The 24,426-nt window shown below is 29.9% G+C and overlaps 1 protein-coding gene across 2 annotated transcripts in view; it reads right to left on the bottom strand.

Moving 5' to 3' along the window:
• The window catches only part of LOC142324969 (venom protease-like), an 88,042-nt gene that overhangs the window by 59,018 nt on the left and 4,598 nt on the right, over positions 1-24,426 (bottom strand). Inside the window, exon 1 of one of the 2 annotated variants that reach the window (XM_075366147.1) lies at positions 7,703-7,857. The exons of the other annotated variant lie outside the window; for it this stretch is intronic. The gene's annotated coding sequence lies outside the window, so the exon portion shown is untranslated. Of the gene's footprint in view, positions 1-7,702; positions 7,858-24,426 lie in introns of those variants that run through there. 2 annotated transcript variants of the gene reach the window in all.

Consider the following 24,426-nt stretch of genomic DNA (forward strand, 5'->3'; position numbering starts at 1 on the left):
AAAATATGTATGAATTTAAATGTAGTCTTGTACAGTCTGAGGTCGACATATTCCTGAGATGTGTGATTAATTGAAACCCAGCCTCCAAAGAACACCGGTATCCACGATTCTGTAGTCTTCTATGTTGTAAAGTCACATGTAAGCGGTAAAATTAAATAAATGAATTATACATAAAGTGCAAAAAAGTATTTAAATTGGCCGCAAGTACCTCACACCCGCGCGAATGAAATGCGGTACGCGCGCACGTTTTATTTCGAATTGATTCTAACTAAAATTAAAACTACTCGATTTAAGTTTCCACATATTTTTTTTTACGTGGTTCTTAACCTTTTTTAATGTAAAAATAAAAAATCAATCATTCAAAAGAGGAATTTCATATGTTTTACTTAATTAAACAATACTTCCTTTACTTCGTAAACGGAAGTAAAAAGCGAAATTAGCTCTAAACTCCACCTTCTTTCGGTTGGTTGATTTTGGATTATTTCAGCCTTTTTGTGAAGCATTGAATTTATTTAGTAAAAAATATTATTTTCTTTCTTTCGGTAATTATTTATTTTTACTTCCTTGTAAGAAATAAAGGAAGTATTGTGATAGCGAAAAACTTCGGTTTTCAGATTTCAACGAAAATATCCATTTTAACCATCCCTGAATCCATTTTGACTAGTTTCGGTGTGACGTCTGTACGTTTCTATGTATCTCGCATAACTAAAAAACGATTAGCGTAGGATGTCGAAATTTTGGATTTAGGATTGTTGTAATATCTAGTTGTACACCTCCCCTTTTGATTGCATTCGACTGAACCAAAAGTGTCCAAAATAGCCAAATTTTTTTAATTTTTATTTATTTTGCAGTTCTCTTAATTGCAGTAATAAGCCCTCATTGAGATCTTTTCAACGATATATCATAAGTGGTACTTATTTTCATTGGTTCCAGAGTTATAACCAAATAAAAACTTTTCAATTAATGAAATGTTTGGCTCTTACAACGGGAAGGCACATCGGTTCGAATCAGACTTCATTTCTTATCCTTTTTTAACTTTTTTTTTTTAATTTAAATATATTGATTGATTTATTAATAATTAATAATCTCTGATTGTAAAAAAAATTACAATAAATAATAATTCAATAACAATAACAAAAAAAAAATAGAAAAAATATCAGAAGGTATTAGTGAAATAAAATTTTATGTTTTTTTTTTCATTTAAAGAAAATGTAAATATGTAATTTAATAGGCGTACAAGGAAGTCATGTGGTGATCACATCTGAGTTTTTACTTCCTGTAATAGGTTTAATAATTTTTTTTTTTTTTTGTTATTATTATTTAATTTTAATTTTATTGGATTGTTTATTTTTTTTTTATTTTGTTCTGGATTTAGAGTTTATTTTCCTGATATGAAAAACAATGATACTTGGCAAATAAATATAAGAACATATAAAATACAATATGAAAATGGAGAATTATGTTGATTTTCTTACGAAGATATCGATTGATTTTATTTGGTAATATAATATCCACAACCTGATTGATATACCTTACAAACTATATTTTTTTTTAATTCTACCTATTAACCCACTAATTAAAACATGGAAGACTTGTTATTGATTTATTCAATAACTTTGATCTTTCTCTAAATTATAATAATGATTTTTGTTCTTATTCGCGTACTACCCTTATTTTTCAATTAAGTGTATGAAAAGATGAGTGGAAAATTTTAATTCAAGACATAACAGACGTCAATAAAGGAGAAGTTTCGCAATTCGACTTTGCCATTGCATGCATTGACATCTATGGTTCTTTTTATTTTGTAAAGATACTTCTCTTTATGATCTCGTATAAGTTATGTTTTCCTTAATATTAGAGAAAGATTTTATAAAAGAAAAATATATGATCTCAAAGATGATTTGAAGGTTTTTTATCTCTTTGACAACATCGAAGCTTATATATTGGATTCTTATAAAAAAAAAAAAATGATTTATACCTGAAATCATTCTAATATTTAAAGTATTTTAATGGAAAACAAGAAAATTTTTGTGAAATTTTAAAAAAGGACAATATATATTCCTGCACTCCAGAGAATCTTACGTGTCTTTTGATATTAGTTTCTTTACTTCAGATCGTTTTCCCAAATTTCTTTCTTACTAAGTTTGGAATCTACTTTTTTCTACGTTTTTTTAATAATAATTTTTTGACGGTCTATCCATTTTTTAAATAAAAATATATTATTTTGTAAATTTTGAGTTTTTAAAGGGTCAAATTTAAGGGTCGGTAATTACTGGTCATTAATTTGGCGTGGTTAAAAAATCAAAAATCTTAGAAGAATTAATCTTTGTTATTTTATAGTAATAAGAAATTATATAAATTAATTGAAATAAGATTTTTTTTTTGAAGTCAATTTTAATTTTTTTTTTAAAATGTTTTAATCTTGTAACATTTTTTATTGATTTTGATGTTATTAATTTCCTTGAACTTTTACCAGTACATTAATTAGCTAAATAATTTATCGGTATATTTACATAGAGTATATATTTGCTTATTTAAAAACCTTCATAAATATGTATAATCTTTTAACAAAATATTATTCGATGTAATTTTTTTCCTTCCTCCTCTAAAAAAAATATTTGAATTTTTTTCCTTTTATATGACGTAATTTTTATCAATAAAAACAAGTTTTAAAATAATAGTAATAATATAATTGTGGTTTGCTCATCAATATCTTTTACTCGCGTAAAGTATACTATGTTTATCTTTTTTATTTCCCTGTACGAAGTAAAGGAAGTATTGTGATCGCGAAAAATTTCGGTTTTCAAATTTCAACGGAAATATTCATTTTGACCATCCCTAAATCCATTCTAACTAATTTCAACGTGACGTCTGTACGTATGTATCTCGCATAACTCAAAAACGATTAGCTGTAGAATGTTGAAATTTTGGATTTAGGACTGTGGTAACATATAGTTGTGCACCTCCCCTTTTGATTACAATCGATAGGGCCAAAAGTACCCAAAAAAAGCCAAAATCCAAAAAAATTTTGAATTTTTTCTTAACTGCAATAATCAGCCCTCATTGATGGTTTTTCAACGATATATTATAAGCGGTACTTATTTTCATTGGTTCCAGAGTTATAGCCAAATATAATTTTAATTAATGAAATTTTGCATTGTACAAGGGAAAGGAACATCGGTTCGAATCGACTTCATTTCCTTTTTTTTACATTTTTTTTTAATTTAAAGATATTGATTTATCAATAATTATTAACCTCCGATTGTAAAAAAAAAAAATGTGTATGTAATGTAGTAGGCATACAAGGTTTTCTGTAACAACCCTTGCCGTTGTTTAACTTTAGTATGGCTAAATTGTTGACCGAATCGAATTCGAAGTCTGATTGTAGTATTTGAAATTAATTTTTTACAAAAATAGTTGTCTGTCTCTTTCAATATTTCTTTCTATTATCGGGTTGCTTTAAATCCAACGGTGTACGGCGCGAGGATTTAACCAACATAACTACATCCATTGTTACAGTGTACTCAACGCGATTTCATCTACCTCCGATTTAATTGATTAAAAAACATAAAACAAACAAAAAATAATAAAAAATGAAAAACACAGTTTTACGGTCACTTCCTCGTTGTGTTTGTCGGGTAACACTAAGAACCTTGCAAAATACTTTTGTAACTGTACGAAGGACGGGTAAGGCAGCTAAAACTACTATTTTTAACATGAGAGCGGACTATTTTGAAACTTACATAATTCAGAAAGTTTCGAGCCCTGTGCTGACCAAACTGTTGCTTTGAAGAAATTACATTACACTGATAGTTTTTATAAATTTAATAGGTTTTAATTATTGTTTATCAGTATTATTCTCACAAGCATGAGTATAATGAACATAGTGAGGGTCCAGGAAGCGGAACCCCCAGGCTAGTTGGGAAAGGTTCGCTTCGCTCGCCCTGTCAAGTTTGTTTTGAAATAATATCATTCAAAAAAAAGAAAAAGCAAAAGAAAAGGAACTGATACAAAAAGAAAAAAAAAGAGTAATAATATTAAATTGCTCGTAATTAATGTATACAAAAATAGTTTTTTTATAAATTGAACACCTTTATGAATGCGAAATATAAACAATATGCATTCAAAAAAAAAAACCGTTATTTATAAAAGAGATTTTTTGTGGTAGAATATTCTGAAATAAAGAACGAAGTTGATTAACAATATCTAAAATCAATTACAGAATTAAAAATAAAGAAATAATGAGCAAATAAAATAAAACAGATAATTTAGGACGCTGAATTTAATTAAATATTTTAAAATTTTTAAATATGTCTGTAGGATTGAAGGAATAAATGTGTCAAACTAATCATTATGCTGACACTGTGTCTATTAGCCACTGTATCTTTCAGCACCAGATGGAAGACCGCGCGTCTTGCACTGATTCCCATAGGAAACGGGACCCAGAGTTGCCGTCCTCCTACTATGTATATTGCTACTATACTTTGATTATTATTGGAGGATACTGTTATTCATATAACATCATAAAATATATTGTTATATTCTCATAGAATGCAAACAGACAACTGCCTTGATTGGATTAGAAAGAAGAAAATTTTCAGATCGTACTAGCAAGTGAACTTTTATTAAGTAGACTTACTACCTCTATAATGAGGCAATATACATTCAGATAATAAATGAAACAATTAATGAATATTAATGAAAATTATGAATGCGAAATATATATATATATATATATATATATATATATATATATATATATATAAATTTAAGTTTTTAAATGAAACTCAAACCAAAATTATATCTAACGGCTATTTTTTCTATTTACAACAGAACACTATGACATAAGAAAAACTTTTTATTATAGACTACGAGTTCGTATTAACAATCACTAACAATTTTTTTTTAATAATTACTTATTATCAATCATCGGTCAACATTAAGGTAAATAAAAATATATATTTGTATTTAAAATAGACTTAAATAATTTTCAGTTTTGAGGTTAATATATTTTTTTATTTTCATCATAATACACTACCTCTAATATCCATTCATAACTGAAATACAGATTACTATTATTATTATTATTATTTCCGGCTCACTCGGCCGTGCCGAGCGGGACTTCGACGACGTGGGCGACTTCCCGCTCTTCTCGATGGAGGAACTGGAGGGAGTCCTACGGTCGCTGAAGGCCAGAAAGGCCCCTGGTCCCGACGGCATACCAGGCAAGGTACTCAACCTGGTGGGACGCTGCAGGCCCCGCCTGCTTCTAGACATGTATAATGAATTTCTAGAGGCTGGGGCTTTTAGTTCCAGCAGATGGAAGACCGCGCGTCTTGCGCAGATTCCCAAGGGCAAAGGAGACCCAGAGTCGCCGTCCTCCTACTGCCCAGTGTGTATGCTTGACGCAGCTGGGAAGGTATTGGAGAAGTTGTTAAAGAAAAGACTGGTTGCATCGATTAAACAGGCAGGTGGCCTGTCACCCAACCAGTACGGTTTCCGGTATGATCGGTCGACCCGTAGATGCAGTTCAAGAGGTTGTTGAGGCAGTGCGGTGAACAGAGGACCACAATCATTTTACGCGCCGTGTGGTCCTTCTCATTACGTTGGACATGAAAAACCTTTCAACTCTGCACGGTGGAGCGATATGATTCAGGCCCTGAAGCATTCGTTCCATGTATCTCGATACATCCTCAGAATGGTGGACGCACACCTGAGGAAAAATGAAGTCTGATTCGAACCGACGTGCCTTACCTTGTAAGATCCAAATATTTCATTAATTAAAATTTTATTTTGCTATAACTCTGGAACCAATGAAAATAAATACCACTTATGATGTATCGTTGAAATTCTCTCAATGAGAGCTAATTACCCCTCATTAAGAAAAAGTCCAAAATCCAATTTTTTGGTGATTTGGAACTTTTTGGGCACTTTTGTTTCAGTCGATTGCAACCAAAAGGGGAGGTGCAAAACTAGATGTTATAACAGTCCTAAATCTAAAATTTCAACATCCTACGGCTAATCTTTTTGAGTTATGCGAGATACGTACATACTTACAGACGTCACGCCGAAACTAGTCGAAATGGATTCAGGGATGGTCAAGTTGGATATTTCCGTTGAAATCTAAAAACTGAAATTTTTTGCGATCACATTACTTCCTTTTACTTCGTACAAGAAAGTGAAAATAAATATTAATAATAATAATATTATTATTTTTCTTTTTGTTTAGTTTAAATAGAGTTTTGCGCATCGACTTAAAGGAGCGCTCACACCTTTTTCGATGTCACGTATCATGTACTTCTTCCCGCATAAAAGTGTGTCTATAAATGCAATTTTATCATCCGTATATGTTTTTCATTTATGATCTTCTGTTGCCAGTGATGATGATACGATAATGATATGACCCTTATTTTATATATATATAAAACAAGCTGACCCAACGTTAGTTTCTGTATTTTTTTTAATTATAGAAGAATAAAAAGTAAAGCAATATAAATGTAGAAAACACATCATATATGATCCATTTAATTAATTTTTAATAAAATAAAAATAATTTATTTTACTTCCTTGCACGAAGTAAAGGAAGTATTGTGACAGCGAAAAATTTCGGTTTTCAGATTTCAACGGAAATACCCAAGTATGAATCCTGAATTCATTTGACTAGTTTCGCCGTAACGTCTGTAAGTACGTATATATCTCGTATAACTCAAAAACGATTACCCGTAGCATGTTGAAATTTTGGATTTAAGACTGCTGTAACATCTAATTGTGTACCTTCCCTTCTGATTGCAATCAACTGGACCAAAAATGTCAAAAAAAAAGCCAAAAATCCAGGGGATGGCACATCGGTTCGAATCAGACTTCATCTCCTTTTTTTTTTAACTTTTTTTTTTAATTTTAGTACCTTGATTTATTAATAATTATTAACATGTAATTAATTATAAAACGATTTTTACAGTAAATAATAATTCAATGATAATAATAAAAAAATATGAAAAAATTAGAAGTTATTAGTGAAATAAAATTCTATGTACATTTAAAAATGTGTATATAAATGTAATAGGTGTACAAAGAATTCATGTAGTGTGCACATTAGAATTCTTTAATTAAAAATAAAGATAGATATTTTTATTATTATTATTATTATTATTATTATTATTATTATTATTATTATTAATTACGATATTTTAACCGATATAAATTATTTTTTAGTTTTTCTAGCTAAGATAAAGATAAAAAAGCAGATTTTCCCGAGATGAATGTCGGGAAAATATTTTTTTGATTTTAAGGAAAAAGTAATTTTTTTTATTTACCTTTGGTGATATCTTCGAAATTATCATTTCATTAATTAAATTAATAAAAAATGAACAAAATTAAGTAATTTTTAAAGAAAAATAATAATTTTTGTTTTTATGTCATTCATAAACTATTGAAACTTTTTAATTTTCCTTAGAATCATAAAAGTTGTTAATTTATGAAATATGGAAAAATGTAAAATGCTTGAAAAAATAAATTATTATATTTATAATGAAATTAATTCGTGTACGTAATAAGTGAATTTGTAGAAAATAAGTTGATTAATTATTGTAGATAATGTTTTTTTCATAATGTTTATATTTAACAATACTTAAACAATTTTAAAAAAATGAATACAGAATCTTTTTTAACTCTCAGCAAGGAATAAAAATATAAATATGCTCACCTCATGCAAATAAAGTATGTGGCCGAAGCGTTATACACTCAGTAGCTAACTAATGCCCCACTACGAGTTCACCAGAGACCGGGTCTTTTTAATTTGTTGGTGACCTTCATATATTCCCCCCGACAACCATAGAAGATACACATAGTCACTGTTTTCCTGGTAACACCTGTAATAATGTAAGAACAACTGAAAGAATCTACCTTCTCTCTACATTTAACCGTTTTTTTTTTCTTTTATGGTTAGTTAAAATGTTATATTTATTATAAATTAACGCTTTTTCACAAGAATGCTGTTGAATGATAATGAAAAGCAAGTCGATTGTTGGATTGTTATTAGTATTATTTTTATAATACTGGGGATTCACCAATAAAAATTTACGGAATTATTAATAAAAGAAATCAGATGTAAATGATAAAATACTATGACAAAAAGGGTTCTATGAATTTTTCTTATAAATAAAAACTATAAATCTTCCACAACTGTATTAGTTTTATTCTATTTTTAAAATAAACATTATACATTCTTTTAATATCCGTGTTATGCAAACAATTTATATTAAAATATTTTTAAACTTTTGCATTTTTAAATAGAATATATTTTATTACACCAGGAAAAATAAAATTACTCATTTAATAGTATATCATACATTTATATCAACTGTTATAGTTTTTCCTTGTTGATTCATTAGTAGGCTAATTTATAAATATGAATCAGTGTCACCACAGGAAACAGAAACGGATGCAAATGTCCATCAGACGGCTCCTTGAGAAAACAGCACCAAAAGTTTAGTGAAATTTTTACCTAAGCTCATTCATCTGTCAAAATATTTAATACTTTTTTTAAAACATTTTATAACTTTTAATATTGAATATAATTTAATGTTAAGTTTACATAATGTTACAAAAACAGAGAAGGGACTTATTGCAGTGGATGTAAACTGTATAAGGAAAAGATATATATAAAATTTTAGTTCAAGTTACACAGTGAACCTGTTTTGCAATTACTTTTAAAAAAAGGAGAAGTTCTTATTCGATCCGTATATATATATATATATATATATATATATACTAGCGGACCCGACAGACGTTGTCCTGACGCGGCAATATTCTGTAATAAATGCACACACATAAATATATGTAACTTAATTAAGTTAAAATTAGCAGGAATGTGTTCTAAATTTCATTAAAATGACTATTAGTATGATATTATCAGTTTGTGATTGTTGTATTATTGTAATGGATTTATTGATTAATTATGTGTAGTATGGTTAATATTTATTTTCACTAAATATTGAGATGTCCGATGAAAATTGAATTAAAAAATCGAAACGTCGTAAAATTAATAATTAGTGAAATTAATAAATATATATATATATATATATATGTACTAGCTGCTCAGCCCAGCTTCACAGCCAGGCATTGCTTCGCTTTGCTCTTTAGGGCGTAAAAGGAAATTCAGTTTTTGAAAACTGATTTATTTATTGTAATCGTGTAACAATACATAACTTTAACTTTAATTATAAAATTCACAAAAAGTTTACAAAATAATTGTAACTGTTTTCCACACAACCAATGAGATACAGCCAAATGTGCGCTGTTTTTATAATCTTGAAAATTTTTTCAAGATACGATTCATTTTTGCGCGTCAAAAATAACTGTGTATTACGAAAAAATTATTCATTTCGATTTCTTATTTATATTTCATAATTTTAACGTTAGTCCTTTACTTGTACTGCTAGCAAATACGCTGACTGAATTTTTAAAATTGGTGACACCGTTCCGGAGATGCAAGTAAATTTCGGAAAAATAACGGACAACCGAATGATCCAGAGTACTTTTTTTTTTCAAACGTTAGCATATGGTAAAAAATAAGCCGTTTGAATTTTTAGAATTGGTCTTACCGTCTCGTAGATATAACTGAATTTCGGAATAAGATAATGTACGGATAACCGTACAACCGAATAATCAAGAGAATAAAAGAAAAACAGAAAACCACCCTTGCAATAAATAGAAACTTTTGACCGACAATTAGATGTTTTTGTATACCTACGGGGTCCTTAATTCTGCATTTCAAAGAAATCAACTCCGTTTATATATATATATATATATATATATATATATATATATATATATATATATATATATATATATATATATATATATAGATTAGTGATCATTCTTTTTTAAAAAAAAAGATTTCTCAGATAGACAAAAAAAATGTTTTTTATGTTTCTCTAAGTGTGATACCATTTCTTGAATTTATTTTTTGCCTACGTTACAGATCTGTAAATACAATTTTTCTATCACCCTTAGTTGTAAATAAATTATGCTTGAAAAAAATGAAGCGAAAATATAGTTAAAATGTATAAAATTTTGCATGGCCATACCTGTGTTACAATGATTTCGCTGATGTTTTTCTTTTATAAATAGTCTCAAGCACATCCCGAATTAATCTCCAACAGTAATCGGCTAGCATGTAAGTATTCTATTTCCCTTTATAGCGGCTTTCCATCACCGAAATGTCTTGGAAACTTTCACCGTGTTCGTCACGTAGGTCTCAGAGGTTGTCCGAAAAAAATCCCAGATGTTAGTGGAGGAAATGTATTTTCAGAAATGTTATATCCCATAGCTTTGTATGAAGTAAGAAGTTGATTAACAATGTCGTGGTAATTGTCGGATTTTTATTTGTCGAGAAAATGTTAACAAACGTCTTTAAATGAAGCCCAAGTTGCACTTTCTACATTATTTAACATTGAGTTAAATACATCATCTTTGACCAACTCTCTTATTTAAGGACTAACAAATATTCCTTCTTTAATTTTTCCTTCACTTACATTCAGAAATTTCTGCCTGATGTACAAAAATCTAGGACGATCCTTCATTGCTTTTACAAAATTTTTCATTAGTCCTAGCTTGATATGGAGAAGGGGTAAAAGTATTTTTTGGGTTTCATCTAAGGGCTCATAAATAACATTTTTCCCATTTGGAATTAAGTTGTCTCGTTTCGTCCACTCTTTTGTAACATAATGTTTATCCCTAGCTCGGATGTCCCATTCGCAAAGAAAACACGTGTACTTAGTATAGTCTAACAATATAGCTATAACTTTCAAATCACCACATATGTTCCAGCTATGTTTTTTTTTTAATTTATTTTTTCAAGAACGTCTTTCATCACATCGTATGTCTCTTTCAAATTAATACCATAAGCGATTGGTATCGAAGGATATTTGTTACTGTTGTGGAGTAGAACCACTTTTAAAATACACTTGGACGAATCTATAAAAAGCCGCCAGTCCTCAGGTTTATGAACTTGTCCTAAGTGGAACATAAGCTCATAAATATGGGCAATAAACCAAAATATTTTCATTAATAAAGTACTGAGAAAGTCTTTCTTGTCTGCTTCGAAAGCTCGAGATTTTTGTACTTTTTTGAAGTAAATTCTAACCTTTCAGTCTTGGTCCTAATAGTTCAGCTTAATTTTTTGATAAATTTAAATCCCTAACCGAGTCATTTAATTCACCTTGTGATATAAGATGTGGCTTATTGGAAAATAATTCAAAATCGAAATCATTGTTGTCTTCTTCAGTACTACCTGATTCTTCATCCCTGCTTTCGAAACATACATTCACAGCTGGCTCAGAAACTGGAATAATTTCACTGTGAGGTACAGGCCTGACTGCAGATTGCAATGAAGCATATTTTACAGTATTTTTAGACTTTTTAGAAATTCCAGGCACACTTGTTCAACAAAAGTAATAATCGGTTACATGATCCTTTGGTTCACGCCAAACCATAGGCATACCAAATGGTAAAGCCTTTCGTGTACCTTTCAACCATCCTCTTAAATATACAGAACAATTAGTGCATATTATATCACGAGCCCACGGGTCTTATCCTGATTACCGATTTTATACTGAAAATACAAATGATAGCTTTTTTAATTAAAGATGTAATGTTTTTTCTATTTGATTTTACGGTAAACTCACCACATACATAACAAAAGGCATCCACAACATTTACACAGTTTCGAGGCATTATGACATTGCACTATTAACAAACTTAAGACAGCAATAAGACTGAACAAAATTAATTCATTCCTAAATCCAGTGCTTCATACAAACAACACAGCTGTGATTTCAGCTACATGTTCTGACCTGCACAGATTTGATTAATCCTGTCCATGAAGGCTCACTCTTCAGTATTAGATATGTCATAATATGTGACAATGATATGGCTTAATTTTTTGACTAGTATTGTTTATTTATAGCTTACAAATTATGTTAACAAAGTTAAACAGTAAAAAATGAGCTAACGAAATACAATACAGAAGCTTAAAATGCTACGTTGAAAAATGAAAAAAAAATCCTTTAATTAGAATTTAAAATTTTTTCAAAAATGGTGGGTGATAGAAAGATTCTGATTTCATATTCTTTTTCAGCATAAAAAACAGATTAAAATCATGTATCGCATGATTTTAATGATTCTGATTTCATATTCTTTTTCAGCATAAAAAACAGATTAAAATCATGTATCGCATGTTAGCAAACAAAAATTACATTTATCAGTGCAGGAACAAGTATGGTTTTATCTACATGGAACTCTTTGGACAATTCTATCTTCAACTTTAAGCAAAAAATGAAATCAAATCACATTCTGTCAAGCTTAAATTTTCGTTCGATCGTTTTCCTACTGCATGAAGTTTCTTTTATATTTCAATATAAAATATTTTCTACTCTATTCCTAAACATATTTTATGTCGAGCTAATGTGTTTTTGCAAACCATTTATAAATTAGATATCAATGAAAGAGATGTGATGAACAAAACGTATCACAATTTACTTTTATATAGTATTCTTAATAGTGTTTCGTATCTTACTCAATTCATCCAGTAGAATTCATATTGAAGATTAATTTTTTTTTATTTTGAAGAGAAGGTTTTCTGGTATTAATGTAACAAATTTTTCCAAATAGCTTGAGGTGAAAATTTTTCAGATGAAGAATTTTCTACATAAAAAACTCAAAAATATGTTTCGTACATTTTTTGTCATCATTAGGTTAGTATCGGATCGCTTCAGTATAATGAAACAAACATCTGTTAACTTAATGTATTTAAGTATTTTAAGACTTTAAAGTATTTTCGCACGAATATACAAAAAAAGTTAATAAAAAAAAACTAAAAATAATGCTTAATCTAGTTTACCAGAGCGCGTTATCTCATATTCAGTTAAAATCATTTGAAACTTTTCTCCGCATTTACTTTTTTTTTTAAATACAAAAATTTTTTAATTTATTTTAATATGTACCGTTTTTTTTTTTTTCATTTTAGGCAATTTCTAATTTAAGCATATCATATTTATTTTAATGAAATAAACTTTTTAAACAGTTTTTACAAAAAAAGGCACTAAAAATTGTAGAACAATCCTTGTTTTTTCAAGTGTACCTTAAATTGCAACCTTTTGAAGTCGGTGTCAAGTTAAAGATTAAGTTGCAGTTGTATGACTACAGTAATTTGGCGCTGATTTCTTAAAATCAAAATTTAGAAAAAATTTTGAAAATTAAATGTTAAATTAACTTTAATGAGACGATATTAAAATTATATTAATAATAATATAATCTCTATATTGATAAAATTTATTTTCCTACTGATTTAAAAAAAATTACGAGGCGATTCGTAAGTATGTAGTACTTCTTTGTACGAAATAAAGGAAGTATTATAATCGCAAAATATTTCGGTTTTCAGATTTCAACGGAAATATCCAATTTGACCATCCCTGAATCCATTTTGACAAGTTTCGGCGTGACGTATGACCGTATGTATCTCGCAACTCAAAAACGATTAGCCGAGGATGTTGAAATTTTGGATTTAGGACTGTTGTAACATCTAGTTTTGCACATCCCCTTTTGATTGCAATCGACTGAACCAAAAGTGTCCACAAAAACCCAAAATCAAAAAAATTTGGATTTTGGACTTTTTTAACTGCAGTAATAAGTCCTCATTGAGAGCTTTTCAACGATATATCATAAGTTGTACTTATTTGAATTGATTCCAAAGTTAGAGCCAAATAAAATTTTAATGAATGAAATATTTGGATCTTACAAGGAGAGACACATCGATTCGAATCCGACTTCATCTCCTTTTTATATATATATTTTAATTTTAAATATTTTTTTTTTTTTTAATTTAAATATATTGATTTATTAATAATTATTAACCTTCGATTGTAAAAAAAATGTATAATAAATAATAATTCAATAAAAAAATATATATATATGAAAAAATATCAAAGTTATTAATGAAATAAAATTTTATGAACATTTCATTTTTAAAAAATGTGTATATAATTTAACAGACATACAAGGACGTCATGTAGATTCCACATCAGATTTTTTTTTTCTTTATTATTCTTTATTATTTACTATTCTGTATTATTTTCTCTATTCAACATTTTTCGATTGTTCTTTTTACTTTGTCAGTGAAGTTTGTTGATAAATTTATTTGAAATAACATCAGTATAAGAGTATAAAGGAAAGATTTCATGTTCAAATAGTCGATCTTAAAATACTTTTTTTTTGTAATTGAGATTAAAATTTAAAGTTCAATTGTTATTGCTTAATAATTTATTATTGAAATCTTCTAACATTCAAAATATTATACGAAACATCAAGAAACCGTTGTGAAGAATTTAGTTAAAGACAAATCCAAAAAGTAAATATAGCAATTTTTTTTTAATACGCTTTTGATAATTTTTTTTTTTACGCGTATTAATATGCGAATAAACTAAAGGTATGAAAAAAGGTTGGCAAGAGTTGTGGGTCTTTCCCGTCACGCGGCTAAAGTTACGTTCCGGAAAGTCCTAGAACTGTGGGTTGTTTCTGATGCATAGCTTAAACAACTTCATTTAAAATATTTATCATTCTGTTTAGATATAAAATTTTTTCGTTTATTTAATTCAATGATTATAACTAAAGCGCACACTTATACTGTATTTAATTCGCCCGGTTGTGCTGGTACTAGAGACGACGGTCAGCACTAAGTAAACTAATGTAATTTCAAAAGTTGCATAGAACAAATTTGCTTGTACGATCGGCAGACTGGTGTAGCCGCGAGGCTTTTTGCACTAGTTACCGAGTCAACCGGGCGATCTAGTTCGGGTCCCATTAAGACTTAGTTACTTTTTTTACACTTTAAATATTATTCATTTATTTAATTCTACCGCTCGCCTGTGACTTCATAACATAGCGGTAGTTTAAAGCATTTTTTGGGGTGGGGCTGCGATTTTGCAAAATGTTTTTTTGCAGATATTGTTATTTTTTAATTGTTAACAAATGTGCCTAAGAAGAACTTACCTAGGCATCTTACTCAAGAAATCTCAAGATATTGTGGGTGACCTTGCTCTGCAGTCTCACCCCCTTGACCTTTTAAGTTGAAAATGTAATGGCATATATATATAGAAGTAATGTGACTAAGTCTGGTCAAAATCGGTCTAGTAGTTCTGGAAATGTAAGGTGATTCAAGGTGACACAAAACACCGAAGACAAACATACATACGAATACCCGGAAAATTACCATCCGATTTTTGAATTTTTTAAGTTTGTTAGGTGTCAAAACGTAAAGATCCGATGAAAATCACATATACCCAAATCAGACCGATTACAATACTTTTCCTTCTAGAACTACAGCTGTGCAATGGCGCTACCTAGACGGGAAAGTACTCGTAGAAACACAGAGGGAGTCAAAAGTATGAAAACCCCGTTCGAACTATTTTAAAACCGTTCCATATAGAATACTGTAACTTTCAGGATAAAGTATCGGTCAACTATTTTATGAGAATTAGAATTTCAGCCCCTTGATGGGGGGTGGCTCAGGAGTTATAACTCAAATATTTTAAATGGTAACGCCCTTTGTGTTATACATCATTTTAAAGGTCTCTTTAAGACAAAAATTGGTGTAAATAAAAGGATGCTAAGATGTCTATACCCAAAATGGCGGCAGAATAAATTTGGATTTTGAAAAAATTACATTGATAATTTTCAGTATTCATACCGTTTAAAAATCTAACACATCATAAATTACATAGAAATATCATTAGGAATTACAGCCCGATTGTAATTCATAAATATTTTGAATTCTTAAAATTTTGCGTACAGTACATATATCTAATGTCCATTACATATATTTAACATGATATTTTATTTTAAACAAAATTCTAAATTAATAATAGATTTTGATAATCACTGAGTGTCTTACCTTTTTTAATATCAGTATCGTTTTGTTAAAAACAGTTTTTTTATATTACAGAAATTTTTGTTTTTTTGAGCGGAAGAAATGATATCTGCGTGACTTACCGTACGATTTACAATTTATTGTATTTTTTTTTTTTTTTTTAATATCACTGCGTATTGTTAGATTACTCTTTTTTTTGTGATTGCTATCTTACGTATTTATTATTAAAATTTATTGCCTTTCTAGAACAAACAAGTTGAATTTCACGGCCAATTTTTTTTGTTGATAGTCATATCATTCGCTTCATACCATATTTATTCTTTTTTAATAATACTAGTATGACTTTCACAAATCGAAGATCCGTGATGTAATATTGCACTAATTACTTTCTAAGTGTAACCATCGATTTTTATCGTTAAATTTGATTTTACCAATCGAATTTATTTCTGTTTTTTTTTTTAATGCTTTTATTTACAGTCGCATCAACAATTATAGTCATTAGCGACTAAAGTAACACTATCATGTAGTATTATATAAAACAACAAAAATCATAAACAGTAAAAATACACAATAAAAAAACAGGAACAATAAAGAATAAACATATACAAGTAACAACAATAAATACAAAATAAAATACATAAATCACACAAAAATAACTAAATCGTATTCATTGCACTGTAGAAGAGGAACCGCAGCAGACGTTTTACACCTTCGTTCTGGTTTAATAGAAATTTCATATCCGAAACCAAGTCTAAGTTTTGTCGGATGGTTCCAAAGATTGGGCAATCAAACAGCAGCTGATGCACGGACCATTTGGCCTTGCAAGCCTCACAGATCTTCTGAGGAAAGCCAAGTAGATGATCGTGGGTAAGCCTGGTGTGTCCAATCCTTAGCCGAGTTAAGATGACTTGGTCCTTCTGTTGCTCGGGGAAATAGGTTTCTCGAGCACATTCTCCCGGATGTTATGTAATGCCGTGGAAGGACTCAGCGCCAAAACCACAATTTTACACGGACTGATCTCATGAAGTCTCTCTCACTTGTCGATTGTACTCGGATGCCACTTATTGCAGCTCTCTTGGCTGCCTCATCGGCCCGTTCGTTCCGAGGATGCCACTTTTTTTTTTTTTTTTTGTCTTCAGTCATTTGACTGATTTGATGCAGCTCTCCAAGATTCCCTACCTAGTGCTAGTCGTTTCATTTCAGTATACCGTCTACATCCTACATCCCTAACAATTTGTTTTACATATTCCAAACGTGGCCTGCCTACACAATTTTTCCCTTCTACCTGTCCTTCCAAAATTAAAGCGACTATTCCAGGATGCCTTAGTATGTGGCCTATAAGCCTGTCTCTTCTTTTAACTACATTTTTCCAAATGCTTCTTTCTTCATCTATTTGCCGCAATACCTCCTCATTTGTCACTTTATCCACCCATCTGATTTTTAACATTCTCCTATAGCACCACATTTCAAAAGCTTCTAACCTTTTCTTCTCAGATACTCCGATCGTCCAAGTTTCACTTCCATATAAAGCGACACTCCAAACATACACTTTCAAAAATCTTTTCCTGACATTTAAATTAATTTTTGATGTAAACAACTTATATTTCTTACTGAAGGCTCGTTTAGCTTGTGCTATTCGGCATTTTATATCGCTCCTGCTTCGTCCATCTTTAGTAATTCTACTTCCCAAATAACAAAATTCTTCTACCTCCATAATCTTTTCTCCTCCTATTTTCACATTCAGCGGTCCATCTTTGTTATTTCTACTACATTTCATTACTTTTGTTTTGTTCTTGTTTATTTTCATGCGATAGTTCTTGCGTAGGACTTCATCTATGCCGTTCATTGTTTCTTCTAAATCCTTTTTATTCTTGGCTAGAATTACTATATCATCAGCAAATCGTAGCATCTTTATCTTTTCACCTTGTACTGTTACTCCGAATCTAAATTGTTCTTTAACATCATTAACTGCTAGTTCCATGTAAAGATTAAAAAGTAACGGAGATAGAGAACATCCTTGTCGGACTCCCTTTCTTATTATGGCTTCTTTCTTATGTTCTTCAATTGCTACTGTTGCTGTTTGGTTCCTGTACATGTTAGCAATTGTTCTTCTATCTCTGTATTTGAACCCTAATTTTTTTAAAATGCTGAACATTTTATTCCAGTCTACGTTATCGAATGCCTTTTCTAGGTCTATAAACGCCAAGTATGTTGGTTTGTTTTTCTTTAATCTTCCTTCTACTATTAATCTGAGGCCTAAAATTGCTTCCCTTGGATGGATGCCACAGTGGGCAAAAAACCGTAACAGTACCACAGTGTTATTTATCCTTGAAAGGATATAATGAATAATCTGGACGATGGATTCAGAAAGTTTGCAGCTAAAGCTCTCAAGTACACTCCTAGAGTCGGTAATTACTAGAAAGCTGTCATCGCTACGGGTTTCGATAACTTTCAAGACGGAATAAATTGCAAAGGCCTCACAAAAGAACACAGAATAACAGGCATTAAGTTTATATAACATCTTGTTGTCAGGGAGTGCAATAGAACAGCCACATTCGTCGGCCGAGACAGAGCCGTCTGTGTAGATGAGAGCGTACCCATTGTACTTCTTAGCCATGTTGTTAAATTGGTCTCTAGCAGACTGGAAACCTGTATCCCGTTTACGACTTCCAGATTGTAAGTATACGATCTCTGGAGACGCGCGTAACCAAGGGGCGCCGCATCCTATTATTCCCTTTTCAAGGATCTTCGGGGCAGGCAGATCTAGTTCTTGGAGATAGCTATTTCTGTTTTATTTATTTCTTTTTTAATAAAATTAGTATAGTCTCTTGTAAACTAATATTTTTATTTATTTTTTGTGAAGTGACGGGGATTAAAGAAAGTGTTTCATCTTCAGTACTTTCATTTACGTAAGAGCATTTACTTCTAAAACAAGCTGCAGTATATTTTCTTTTAAATTTTATTATTTCAAGTACATTATCAAGTTTTTGTACGCTACCTAGTACCATCAAGTACTGCTATCCAGCGGCGCGATTCGTAAAAGTACCGTAAAATGTTGAATAAAATGACATATTCGAGTCCCCCGGTTCATCAAACGGAAAAAAACGTTGCCTAACAAAATTCGAGGTATTGTTTTTTAAAGTATTCTTTATTACAAATCTAATTGAACTGAAATATAATGTTTTCACGACTATTTTATTTATTTTTTCCCCATTTTCATTTCACTGTTAGGTTAGGTCGTGTTTAGACTGTAAACGTAGTTTGTTGACTTCGCTATCTGCAGACTTACCGAAGAAGTTCTAACAAACTCTTGAAAACCCGACTACTAATTGTACACACCTACCTAAAATAATTATGAAAAACGAACAAAAAATAGTTAAATTAGTCTTTCTTTCTTTTCTTACAGGCATTTGCCAGGATTCATGAAGTAATTTGTCAGCGATGTGAAATTTAATATTATTTCTTCATTTTATGTTATATTCGGATGCCTGTTAGCCGTAACAAAGTGGAAGCAATTAAAGTCACCATCTCATATAGCCTACACAGACACCCGACTACAACATAAAATTTTATACATTTAAATTTTAAAATGTAATATTAAATTTCTGATCGCAGATTAACTTACTATATACTGAAAACATCCCTGTAAGAAAAACTTGTTTAACTGTACCTAGTTCATTTTTCATAATTATTTTAGGTAGATGTCTAGAATTAGTAGTCGGTTTTTTGTTGGTTTAGTAATAATTATTTTAGTTAGCGCTTTTTTGTTTCCATAACTTTACCATTCAATACATTAATTATCTAGATTGATACTAGTGTAAGTTTTTATGTTTCTCAGAAACGTTGTACCATTTAAATAGAAATTTGTATATTAACGACGATACAATGTAACACATACCGACAACATACAGCGTGCAAGCGGGCGTTATCCGAGATGCTCTCTTGCTTCATTTTGCTGAACACATTTTTCGCTTACATCTTGAGAATTTATTAAAAAAAAAGAAGATTTTTCTAAAAAAAAATCACAATACAAAAAACGTTTGTTTTATTGTTTTTTGAAATGCAATCATTAAAATTTTAAAATAGCGTAATCTTTTAATTTTGTCCCCCATTGTAGTGCCTCCCTCTTTAGTTAAGACAATTTAAGATAACCTCTTTTATTTGCAGAACAAAGACCTGTTACTACCCAAAAGTTGGTTGTAATTGATTGGGTCTATGAAGCTACAGTTGGGGGCAATCAAACCTACCTAACAATTAAATATATTACATTCCTATGTACGTAGTCAGGTAAAAAGTGCATGCGGGTCAAACTGAGAACTTCCTTTTTTTTTAAATGTTATTAAATTGGTTTTATTTGAATATAATTATTTATTTTCTCACCAATAATTTATGAATTTAAATTAATGACTAGAAGAAATGTCAGCAAAATTCTTTTAACTGACTAAAACAGGTTAATATTATAACAAAAACAACAAATTTGTATAAGATATGAAAAATAGTAATAAAATTAACTGAAGCGAACGTTTTTATATGAGGAAAAGATTTGCATCTAACGAACAGGAAAGGTGATCCAAAACTAAAAAGAAAAAAAAAACTTGTTTTGATGAACAGTAGTAACTCGACTAGAGTAGATATAGTATTTATTCTGTTCATAAAAGTAACAAGATAAGTCTAAGCAACAACACCATCCGCCTTCCATAAGCGGCATTCAACAAGACACTACCACTTATTACAGAATGATTCATGCTACTCGCCTAATATGTACAGCAAAAGCTTATTTTAAAATTTTTGTATGGAGCGAAATATTTTCCCAATAAATTGATTCTGCTGGTTATAACGAAATTATTCTCCATCCTATTCGAAATATGGAAGGATGATTTTTAAAGTGGTGGGGATTGTTTCTTATAATATTCTAATAAAAATAAGTATTTTCTAATAGTAATTCTAAGATTAAGCTATACTTTATTCTAAAAAGGTTTTTCCAAAATAATCTGATGTGGACACCAAATGACTTTCTTGTACGCCTATTAAATTACATATACACTTTTTTTTTAATGAAAAGTATATAAAATATTATTTCATTAATAACTTCTTATATATTTTTCATTTTTTTTATTGTTATTATTAAATTATTATATATCGTATAAAAGTTTTTACAATTAGATGTTAATAATTATTAATAAATCAATATATTTAAATTTAAAAAAAAGGAGATGAAGTCTGATTCGAACCGACGTGCCCTCCCCTTTTAAGATCCAAATATTTTATTAATTAAAATTTTATTTGGCTATAACTCGGATACCAGTAAAAATAAGTACCACTTATGGTATATCGTTGAGCTCTCATGGAGGGCTTATTACTGATGTTAAGAAAAAGTTAAAAAATCCAAAATGTTTTGGATTTTGGACTTTTGTGGACACTTTTGGTTCAGTCGATTGCAATCAAAAAGAGAGATACACAACTACATGTTACAAGAGTTCTAAATCCAAAATTTCAACATCCGACGGTAATCGTTTTTGAGTTATGCGAGATACAAACGTACGTAAAGACGTCACACCGAAGCTAGTCAAAATAGATTAAGGAATGGTCAAAATGGGTATTTCCGTTAAAATCCAAAAACCGAAATTTTTCGCGATTACAATACTTTGTACAACGAAGTAAAAACCATTTCAATGCAAAATCTATTTATTTTAACGGTTTAAAAATGGTAACTAGAAACCAAAATTTAAGCTGTTATTTTTTATTTTTATGAAGTTTCAGAGTGAGCAACCCCATAAGAATTAAATTTCAATCAAAAATTTTTCATTTCATAAAAATAGTTAACATTTACGTAACGTATTCCAGTGTTGACAATGACAAAATTTTATTTTTTTAGATTTTGAGCGTCACCGAATCTAACAGTTATTACAAATAAATCTCAAAAACATTCAGAGAAACTGTACCCAATATCTTTTACGAGAGCTTCAGTTGTTAGCATTTTATTCTTACCATACATCAATAAATTTTTATGATAGTACTTCCTAGAAATGATGCAGATGAAAGTATGAAGGGCAAGAAGATACATTTTATATTTTCTCCAAAACCCAGTTTTGTTAACTATAGCACTGTGCTAGATACAGTAACTTGGCATGGATCCAGTAGTGATTAACGTATAGAAGCGCCATGAGACAAGAGGGTATACGTAAAAGAAAAGAGTGGATCGTGAGAAACAGACGAAATGAACAACAAAGAGGAACTACCGAAATAAGGTAAACAATAACATCCAGAAGTCCTTATAACTCTCCACAGGCAGTGTGCAACCATTTTGCTGTATTTCCTCGAGTGATTTTTACCCAGATTAGAGTATCACATTAATAATTTTCGTTTGCTGTTAACAAGTATTAAGTGAAAATGTGTGTCATTGTCATGGTGGAAACAATTTGATATCATTAAGTAAATGTTATTGAGTAATAAATTTTTAGCCGGAAAATTAGGAATTATATATATATTTTTTCTTAACTTTTTGGTGTTTCAATATCAGACTTAGTACATCTTTTTTCTAAATAAATTATTTTATTTAATTTTAATTATTTTATTAGAAAATTATTTTAAATTACTTTTAGATTAGGAGTATTTTTTGTATTTATTTATTTCTAGAAAATAAGAAATTATTTTCATTTTTATCAATGGTTGTTAATAGATTAATTCGTACGGTATTCCGGAAGTCTCCTGATATCTACAGCAGTTTTCTTGATTCGAAAGTTGCGTCCCTCGTTCGAAAAATCAGTATACCTATGCATAGATCAGAGTATGTTCTTAATTAGACCCCAAAAACAGAATGATGTCTGATTTCGAAGAGCTGTCGGCGTTAAAATACAACTGATTCAGCTAAGAATTATCTTTCCTACCACGGAAGGCTAACTTTCTACGTCATATCGACAAACTAACGGCTCAAATTAGGATCAGTGTAGAATTTTTTTGTTTTTACCGGTTCGATGAAGAACCTTGCCTGTTTTTTTTTTGTTTTTTTTTTTTAATGAATTTAACAAACTGATTTTCTACAACGAAAATGAATTAAGAAAATTGTAAAATATAGTTGAAAATAGAATTATTAATCGTAATTGATGATAGCAGAAGGTTTAGCCAAATTCTAGCACTACGTAAATCGCAGTACGATGATTGAAGGCAGAAACAACGCCACCTAATCAATTGCCCTGAAAGCACTGTCCAAGAAAGGGAGCGCTTTATTCAATGATCACCTCAGAAGCAGTGGGAAGATCACATGCTTATAACTCTCAGCAGCGGTGGCTAAATGACGGAAACTAACCCTCCTCCGCACCTCTTCTTATCCGCTGTCAACAGAAGAGAGTGTCCTTCAATTTAATGATCAACGCTTGATCAAACGTAAAAATTTTATTTTTACAAGAGAATCGTTGCACATGCTAATAGAAAGTAACCTTAATCAAAAATTTCATAAAAATCGAAAAATGCTTATGGCCGTAACTGCGCCCCAAATATATCAACAGATGAAATGTCAAAAGGTCAATTTTGTACAGGATTTCGCTCAGTCAATAAAGTATGCCTATTATTCATGTGACAGTATAATGGCACAGTTTGTCCAGACAAGTCAAATTTAAAGTTATTTTGGCGATCACAAAAAATATCGAAATGAATTTAGATGTTGTTCATAGATTGATCATCATAAATTCTAGATCATCATTAAGTTCTAGCTAACTTTGTCAGAACCATAATTGACAGAACATCAAAAATTATTATTTAATATAATTATTTTTTATGAATTTAGAGACCAACTGTTTAAATAAAATGTTTAATTAACTAGACTGTGTTATTCATCTAGATATTTGTTTTATAAAAATAATTTCAATAAAATTTTGAAAGAGCTGTCAACATATAAAGTAGTATAATTGCTTTCGTCTATTGACTATACATGTGCGATATAGATCACTTTTGTATCATGAACAATTTTGGACTCAACCCTAACTTTTAGGATTAAATCCTTTGTTAGTGTGCATTTACAATGTAAGAAGAACATGTACACAAATTTTCATCAAATTATCTTCAGTATTTTTTGCTGAGCGCTAATTATAAATCACTAGTAACATGTTTTATATATACATATACTCGTATACTAGCGTTCCTCCGTCGCAGATTCACCCGCGATATCAATTCGCCTTCACCAGCAATATTTTTTAATAGCACACTTATTTATTTATTTATAAACAAAAATTATTTAATCAAGAATATTGTTTTTAGATTTTCATTAAATCCTGATAAAACGGTTAATAAAGATTTTTATGAAAAATATAGAAGGAATATACAATAAACAACGAATTGTTGCCCAACGCTTAAATATAAATGTCCTTAATACGGCCCGGTTTAGAATATAGGACTGAAAAGTGCTGTTGAGATATTTTTATTTCAAGACTACCTTATAAACTACATTTGCATTTTTTTTTTTTGTGCAAGACTGAATAAGCTGCTTTTTCGCGTAGCATCTGTGA

Source organism: Lycorma delicatula, chromosome 5, assembly GCF_047948215.1.
Source record: "Lycorma delicatula isolate Av1 chromosome 5, ASM4794821v1, whole genome shotgun sequence".
NCBI classification, from domain to species: Eukaryota; Metazoa; Arthropoda; class Insecta; order Hemiptera; family Fulgoridae; genus Lycorma; species Lycorma delicatula.